Raw genomic sequence first — 8,638 nt, forward strand, 5'->3', positions numbered from 1 at the left:
TCAGTTTAACTTTAAATTCGCTCAAAATATTTTGACAAAAAAAGAGTCACTTTCATAAAAACAGGTTGATGTGAAGTCAAACGGTCGGAGCAGAAAGGGCTGTTTGATGTGGTTGTAATTATCTCTTACCTGCACGCCATAGAGTGGAGGTGTGAAATTGTTTTCAGTGAATGAAAACTGTATCCAAATGTATCATGCACGCTAATGAGGAATGACAAACTAATATTTATTTGACACGTATTTTTATAGTAATTTGGCTCATAATGCCTTGGAACATTTATTGACCAGCGGTGTTGCAGCCTTTCTGAAGGATATTAACGAGTATGAAGAGAGGGCCATGCAGCGGGTGGGAATCAGCAATATTGTCTTTGGGTTGTCACCTGGTGGAGAGAGCGATGTTTTCCGAGTGAATAAATTGCATCAACACTGGAGCGAAATAATTCTACAGGGCTATGAGATTGGAGCAGGAAGATGTTACCGACTAGATTGTTCAATAGAGAGCCAGCATGGATTCGTTGGGTTGAATGGTTTCCTTTTGTGCTCTGATGACACAAAAGGAACAGCTGTATTGCAGGGCACCCCGTTAATTCCAATGGATGTGAAGGACTGATACCCGTAGAGAGAGTAAAATTGATATTCTCCGGGTAGCAGTAGGTAGCGGGAGAAGGCACTGGCATCTGGCTGGAAGAGGGGCCAATTCTAGCGGGTAGGGATTGGTGACTTCCTGTGCAGGAAGATGTTGATCCATGCAGAGTAATGTATCAATTTCTAAGAGGGTGAAGTGCTGATAGCTTCCAGGCAAAGACAGAATTCCTGGGGAGAGAAAGGTGAATTTCCCCGAGGCGCTGGAGGGGTGGAACTAATACTTAAATGGGTTGCAGCTCACATCCACGGTGAGTAAAGGGCACGTTTTGGGTGCGAGCAACACCCCACGGAGAAGGGCAGTGGCCAATTTCCATCTGGAAAGGGGCTAATTTATGCTGAGGGGAAAAATTAATTGTGGCAGGGAACGTGGATTATTCCGTATGGGGAGGCGTGGTGGGCGTGCTCGTGGAAGCAGAAAGTCTGCTGTGAACCCAGGTTGGATGGTGTTGTCGGAGCTTGAAGGGTTCAAGGAATGATACCTTAGAGAGGGGGGACAGCCATTCGCTATCCACGGGGCTGGGAGCTGTCAACTACACAGAAATGCTGTTAACCAAATAAGGATATGCTAACACCAGCAGGGTGGAGGTAAAATTCTGAGTGCCTAGGTTGGGACTGGAGTTAACATGTACTTTGTAGGAAGAGTTGCTGCGCTAATGAGGGCCTGATACCCGCGGGATCATAGGAGCTAATTCCCACAAGGGCCACACGCTAATTGGCGTGGAGGAGGAGCTAATACAGACGGGGAGAAGGGCTCACAAACGCAGTGATAAAGATGAGCAGATGCCCGTGGTTAATACAGGCTAAATACACGTGCTAGCGGCGTTGATACACGGGAGGGGTGGGGACGTGTTCAGGTGGGTGGAGGAACTGATAGGCAAGTGGTGCTGGGGGAGTGCTGTGTTGGGGTGATAAGTGATGATACCTCTGGATTGGGAGAGGAGTTGAAACAAGCGTGTGGAGCGTTGCAGATAGACAAGTCGATCTGATATCCTCGTTTGGTGTGTGCAACTCGAGGGTGTGGAGATTAGCTGGTTGGGACCTGCAGATCTAATCATGTAGCCACAATCCACGCATGGGGAGAGGCACTGATACACGCGGTGCTGGGGGGAGAAACATAAATCTGTGGGTTATGGAAGAGGATTTGATGCCCACGAGTGGGGAGAGGATTTTATGCCCATGGTGGGACGAAGAAGTGATGCCCTTGGGTGGGGCAAGTGCTGATACATGAGAGGGGCTGATGCCCACGTGGAATGAAACGTGATGATACCGAGGTTTTGTTTCATTATCGGCGGGACAAGAGGTTATTTGGTGAAAACCGGGTGGACATTACTAACACAAGGATATATTGGCCTTGGAAGAACAGCGACATCTTTCTACAGATCGATTCCTCAGATAAAAATGTTTTTTGTGATATAAAATTAAGTAGTATGGGCCTGTACTCTCTGGAGCAGGGTTGTCGAACCTTTTTTGTATAGGAAGCCACCTTACAATTTATGTCTTACATAGTGGGCAATAATACAATTTCGGAAAGGTAAAAGCATAAAAATGCACCTGACTGTTAATCAAAACAAAGGCAAATGTGCTTTTTTGCGAAGAAGATTTAAATCATAGATTAACTTATTCACTTACTTTTCCTTCACGCTGTTGGCCACTGATTTAGTGCGATACCTGTTTTTTTTTCTTTTCCTTGCACAACTAGCCAATGTCTGTTTGCACATTTGTTGTAGCAGTTTGGACTATTCTGGAGAGATGCCCATCTGTTACGAGTGGTCTTGATCACTATCTCTCCATCTCTGTCTCCCTCTCTCTCCGTGTCCCTGTGTCTCCCCTTCCAGTGTCCCTCCTCTCCGTGCCCCACTCTGTGTTCACCCCTCTCCGTGTTGTTGCCTGTCGTGTAGTCCTTGCTCTCTGTGACCCTCCTCTCTCTCTCATTCTCTTTCTCTGCATCCCTTCTCTGTCTCTGTCTGTCGCCTCGCCATCCTTCAATGTCCGCCTTTCTCTCCCTCTCTCTTACCCGACTCTCCCTCTGTCCATCTTTCTGTCCCTCTTACCCTCTCTCTGCCCCCCGTTCTCTCTCTCGACCCTCTCTCTGCCCCTCTCTCCTTGCCTCCCTCTCTCCCATCCCCTTTCCCATCCCCTCTCTCTACCCTCTCTCTCTCTCTCTCTCTCTCTCTCTCTCGCATTCCCCTCTCTCTCTGCCCCCTCTATCTGTGTCCTCCCCTATTCTCCTTCCCTCTCTCTCAGTGCCGCTGGTTCTCGCTCTGACAGATATAGAGAGCAAGAACGCTCAGCAGATGGTTGGTCAGTTTTTAAATTAACTCGCGCTGCCAGTTTTCACGGCTGTCGGGTTTGAGAGCGGGAAAAGCCGTTTCTGAAGTTTGGACAATTTCGCGTATTCTCGCGGGCTTTTAAAAAATACCAACCCCGCCGGAATACCCCGAATCTGAAAAATGTTAGGGAAGTGTTGTTCCTGATCGAAACATCTGTCATCTATGAAAATGACTTGCAAACTTTTTATTAAAGCCAGTTTTCAAGAAGAAGCCATTGGGAATTGTTTTTATCCCAGAACTTACCAGTCACGGCGCCCTGGCGAGGATGAAGATTGGCCTTGTGCATTCTACATCTGCGGGCTTCATTCTGGATCACAGGCCTGCGCTAGAGTTTGGAAGAATGAGGGGTGATCACATTGAAAGGTGCAATATTGTTCAATGGCTTGACTCTTTAGATGCTGTAAGTGTGCTTCCACTGGCGAGAGATTCTAAGGCTCGGTGTTATTGTCTCACAATAAAGGATTTAAGCCAAAGGTGAGCAGAACGCTTTTCAGTCAGAGAATTGTGCATCTTTCGAATTTTCTGCCCCAGAAGTTTATGCATGTTCAATTGCTCTGTAAATTTAATACTGAGATTTTCATTATGAAGACTTTCAAGAGACATGGCGGTGAAGCGGGAAAGTGGTTTTGATGTTGAAGCTCAGCCATGATCTTATTAAATGGTGGAGAAGGTTGGAGGGTCTGTATGCCCTACTGTTATTTCTTGCTGTTTTATAAGAAGACACAGCAAAAACTCAACAATATGAATGGTGTGCTGGAACAGTGATACCAGGACAAGTAGAGGACGCTATTAAAGCACATAGGCTATTGTTCTTTGTGCTTTATGTTTAAGAGAGGCATGGAACACAAAAGTAAGGACATTATGAAAGCCTTTAGAATGCATTGCATAGGTCTCAGCTGGAGTACTGGGACCAATATTGGACAGAATAATTTACACACAGTGAAGGAAATGCACATCGTCCAAACAATCAACATAGCCGAGATCAATTTCCTTCTGGAATGACTGTTAGTGCTGGAAGGGAGGGTTTAATCCAACTTGGAACTTGGTGGGCCAATTGAATGCAATAGAAAGAAGAAACAAAAGCAAAGTTCACCAAAGGATTAAGAGAGACAGGTACCTTTGGAATAAGAAATAGTAATGTATCAGATTGGTTCAGAATAAGGTCTGAAATCAATTTACTGTGCATGCATGCTAACACACAGAAGGTGCTGAATAATGCTGGTGAACCTCAGGCGCAGGTAACGAAATGGAAGTGTGATGTCATGAAAATGGAAACCGAACTCGCAAATGGACAGGACTGGTTAGTAAATATTCTTGGACATAAGGTGTTCGTGAAAGATGGGAATGAAAGAGATGAGGAGTGGTTGCAATTTAGATTAAGGAGAATACTACAGAGATGGAGAGAAAGGATGTTTAAGAGGGGTCAAGAACAAAATCCATTGGGTTAGAGGAAATAATAGAGGTACAGTATGGCCAGTATTCCATAGGCCATCAAGTTATGGGAAAAATATTGAGCTCCAAATTTTCAAGGCAGTTGCAGAGATGTGTAAAACAATGTGGTAGCGAAGTTTGATCATTTTAATATGGATGTGGAAATAAATACAGTGAATATGGACAGAGAGGGGAATAGTTTTTGATGTGTGTTCAGCAACAGTTTATTGATCAGCACATTCCTGGTCCAACAGGAAGGAGGCATTGCTGTCCTTGCAATCTTTATTAACCTTACTCCCAACACTCCATATATGAGTTATCCAGAGACAAGATTTGTGTGGACACATTATCCAGTCTCCCTCTCTCCTTTTTTGTCAAGCATTTGGAGCCCAGAGCTGTGCACACACTCATCGGGCCTGAATCCCTCCATCCCTCCCTCTACATATCTAGTCGATGGACACCCCCTGCTCTGTGCATGCCTTATCTAGCCTTCAACCCTCTATATGTCTATTATATTCAGCTTAGCGTTTACACACTACACATACAGTCTCCTTGCTTCTATATGGCCTGTACCTGAAGCTCAGAGCTGTACGCGTTCCTTATTTACCCTCCCTCCATCTCTATGTATATCTAGTATCCTGAGCCAGGAGCTTTCCCACTCCATTTCCAGCATCCCTCCTCTAGTTATCTGGTGTCTGGAACATGGACCTGTGTGGACCCCTTACCCAGTCTCCATTCCTCTCTCCAGCGAGATATCTATTATTTGGAGTCCTGAGCTGTACTGACTCCTTATCCAGCTTTCTTCCACCTGCATAACTAGCATCTGGAGGCCAGTGCTCTGAACATTCCTTTTCCAGCCACCCTCACACTCTCCATAAAAATGGTATATATGCAGACTCCTTATCTGGTCTTTTCCCCATCATCGAAATATCTACCATCTGGAGAACAGGTTATTGTACGCTGCAAATCCAGCCTAGCACACTCACCTATGTCTATAGTATCTGGAGTCCAGAGATGTGCTTATTCCATACACAGCCTCCCTATCTACCTCCCTCAAAATATCTAGCATCGGGAGCTCAGAACTGTACACTTTCCGTACAGGAACGTAGGAACAAAGGAGCAGGAGGAGGCAATTCAGCCCATCGAGCCAGCTCCTCCATTCAGTACGATCATGTATGATCATCGACTACAATCCCTTTTCCCCAGAATATCCTCAAATCCCCTAATGTCACCTGGATTTAGAAATCTGCCGATGTCTGCTTTTAACATATTCAATGACTGAGCTTCTACAGCCCTCTTGGGTAGAGACTTCCAAAAGTTCACAACCCTCTGAGTGACGAACGTTCACCTCAACTCTCTCCTAAGTGGTTGCGTCCTTATTTTGAAACTGTGCCTCCTGGTTCTCGACTTCCCAAGCAGGAGAAGCATATTACCTGTATCTACCCTGTCTACCTGTTTCTGTATTTTGTAGGTATCCATGAGATCTTCGAAACTCCAGAGAATATGGACCCATTTCCCCCGTCCCTCTTCATAGGATAGTCCCGCCATCCCCGGAAGAAGTCTGGTGAACATTCGTTGCACTCCCTCTGTGGCAATAACATCCTTGCTAAAGTAAGGGGAACAAAACTATACACAGTATTCCAGGTGCAGTGTAACCAATGTTCTGCACAATTGAAGCAAGACTTCACGACTCCTGCACTCAATTCCTCTTGCAATAAAGGCTAACATAACATAGCCTTCTTAATTGCTTGCTGCACCTGCAGGTTAGCTTTCATAGAACATAGAACATAGAACATACAGCACAGAACAGGCCCTTCGGCCCACAATGTTGTGCCGATCCTTTGTCCTCTGTCAAGGACAATTTAATCTATACCCCATCATTCTCCTTTATCCATATACCTATCCAAAAGCCTTTTGAAAGTCCCTAAAGTTTCTGACTCAACAACTTCCCCGGGCAAGGCATTCCATGCCTCGACCACTCTCTGGGTAAAGAACCTTCCCCTGACATCCCCCTTATATCTCCCACCCTTCACCTTAAATTTATGACCCCTTGTAACGCTTTGCTCCACCCGGGGAAAAAGTTTCTGACTGTCTACCCTATCTATTCTTGTTGACAAGAACACCCAGATCCCTTTGTACATCTACACTTTCTAATCTCTTATCATTTAAGGAATACTCTGCACATTCGATCCCCCTACCAAAGTGGGTAACCTCACATCTTTCCACATTATCTTCCATCGGCCATCTTCTTGCCCCCTCAATAAGTCTTTCCACATCACCTTGAAACTACTTTGCATCTTCCTCACAACACATATTCCCACCGAGTTTTCTGTCATCCGCGAACTTGGAAATAATACATTTGTCCCGCACATCCAAATCATTGATATATATCGTGAACAACTGGGACCCAAGCACTGATCCCTGCGGTACCCCCGACAGCCTGACAATGCAAGAATGACCCGTTTGTTCCGACTATCCGTTTTCTGTTTGTTACCCAATCCTTAATCCATACCAGTATATTACCTCCTATCCTATATACTTTAATTGTGGTAACCAACCTCCTATGGGCGACTTCACCAAAGGCCTATTGAAAATCTAATTATACTACTTCCACAAACTCCCTTTTTTCAATTCTATAGTAACAACCTCAGAAAACTCCAACAGGGTCGTCCAACATGATTTACTGTTCATAAATCCATATTGACTATGCCTAATAAGATGGTTATTATCCAGGTGTCCATTTATAACATCCTTCAGAATAGATTCTAGCATTTTCCCAACGACTGATGTAAGGCTAACAGGTCCGTAATTCCCTGTATTCCCTCTCCCTTTCTTCGTAAACAGTCGGGTGACATTTACGACCTTTACCTCTGCAGGAACCGCTCCAGAACGCATAGAATTTTAGAAGTTGATCAGCAATGCATCCGCTATCTCCATAGCTACCTCTTCCAGCGCTGTAGTATGTAAATGATCAGGTCCTGGGGACTTATTAACCTTCAGCCCTTTTAATTTCTCCAATACAACCCTCATACTAATAGTAATTTCCTTCAATTTCTAATTCTGGGAGATTTCTTGTATCTTCCTCAGTGAAGACAAAGACAAACTAAGCATTTAGCTCTCTGCCATTTCTCTATTCCAAATTATAAATTCTCTCGACTCTGCCTGTAATGGACCCACATTTCTCTTAGCCAAACGTTTCCTTTTCCATACCTGAGGACAGTTTTAACGCCCGTTTATATGTTTTTATTTTTGTTCGCTCACATACATATTCTATTCTCCTGTCTTTATCAGTTTCTTAGTCCTCCTTTTCTGTATTCTAAAATCCTCCCAATCCTCAGGTTTGTTGCTGTTTCTGGCAATTTTAAAGGCATTTTTAAAAATCCTATACAATTCTTAACCTCTTTTGTTATCCACGGTTCACTGCCTTTATTTTTGGGGTTCTTGTGCTTTCAAGGAATGTATAGTTGCTGTAAACTATGTAACATTGATTTAAAGACTTTCCATTGCATATGTACTGCCATACCTTTTAATACATTTTCCCAATCCAGTTCAGCCAATTCGCCCTTCATACCTTTATAATTTACTTTGTTTTAACTGAACACCTTGGCTTCAGATTGAACTATCCCACTTTGAAACATAATGTGAAATTCTATTGTATTATGGCCACTCATCCCTAAAACTTATTTTACAACATGATTGTTAATTAGCCCATTCTCATTGCATAATATTAGATCTAAAATAGCATGTTCTCTCATCAGCACCTCAACATAATGCTCTAGAAATCCATCCTGAACACATGCCAGAAACGCGTCCTCCAGCCTCTCTCCCTTCCTCTTTCTATATAGTTTAGATTGAGGCTGAAGCTTCTCACCATTTTCTTTCCTTCTATTATCTAATGTTCTTGTTGTTTTCTTTTGTTTATCCTTGTTGTTGATGGGGCTGCCTGTGTTACTTTTCCCTCCTGCTCTCTCTCAGCTCTCCGTGAATTGAGAGTGGTGAGGAGCATGCAGCCGATAGGCCCCGCCTCCTGTCTATTGTGTCATCACCATGGCGTCCAGGCTGTGCCCTCATCAAATCATGGTATCGTTAATGAGAGCAGGCCCCTTCCAATTAATCTCTTCCTGCCATCACCATGGAGGTCTGGAAGCGGCTCCAAAAATGTATCAAAATTGTGTGAAGCCCTGTTCCCTCAGCTCGCCCACAAACGTGCGTTGTTAGCTACTTGGCCGGGC

This window comes from Heterodontus francisci, unplaced genomic scaffold (genome assembly GCF_036365525.1).
Source record: "Heterodontus francisci isolate sHetFra1 unplaced genomic scaffold, sHetFra1.hap1 HAP1_SCAFFOLD_54, whole genome shotgun sequence".
NCBI classification, from domain to species: Eukaryota; Metazoa; Chordata; class Chondrichthyes; order Heterodontiformes; family Heterodontidae; genus Heterodontus; species Heterodontus francisci.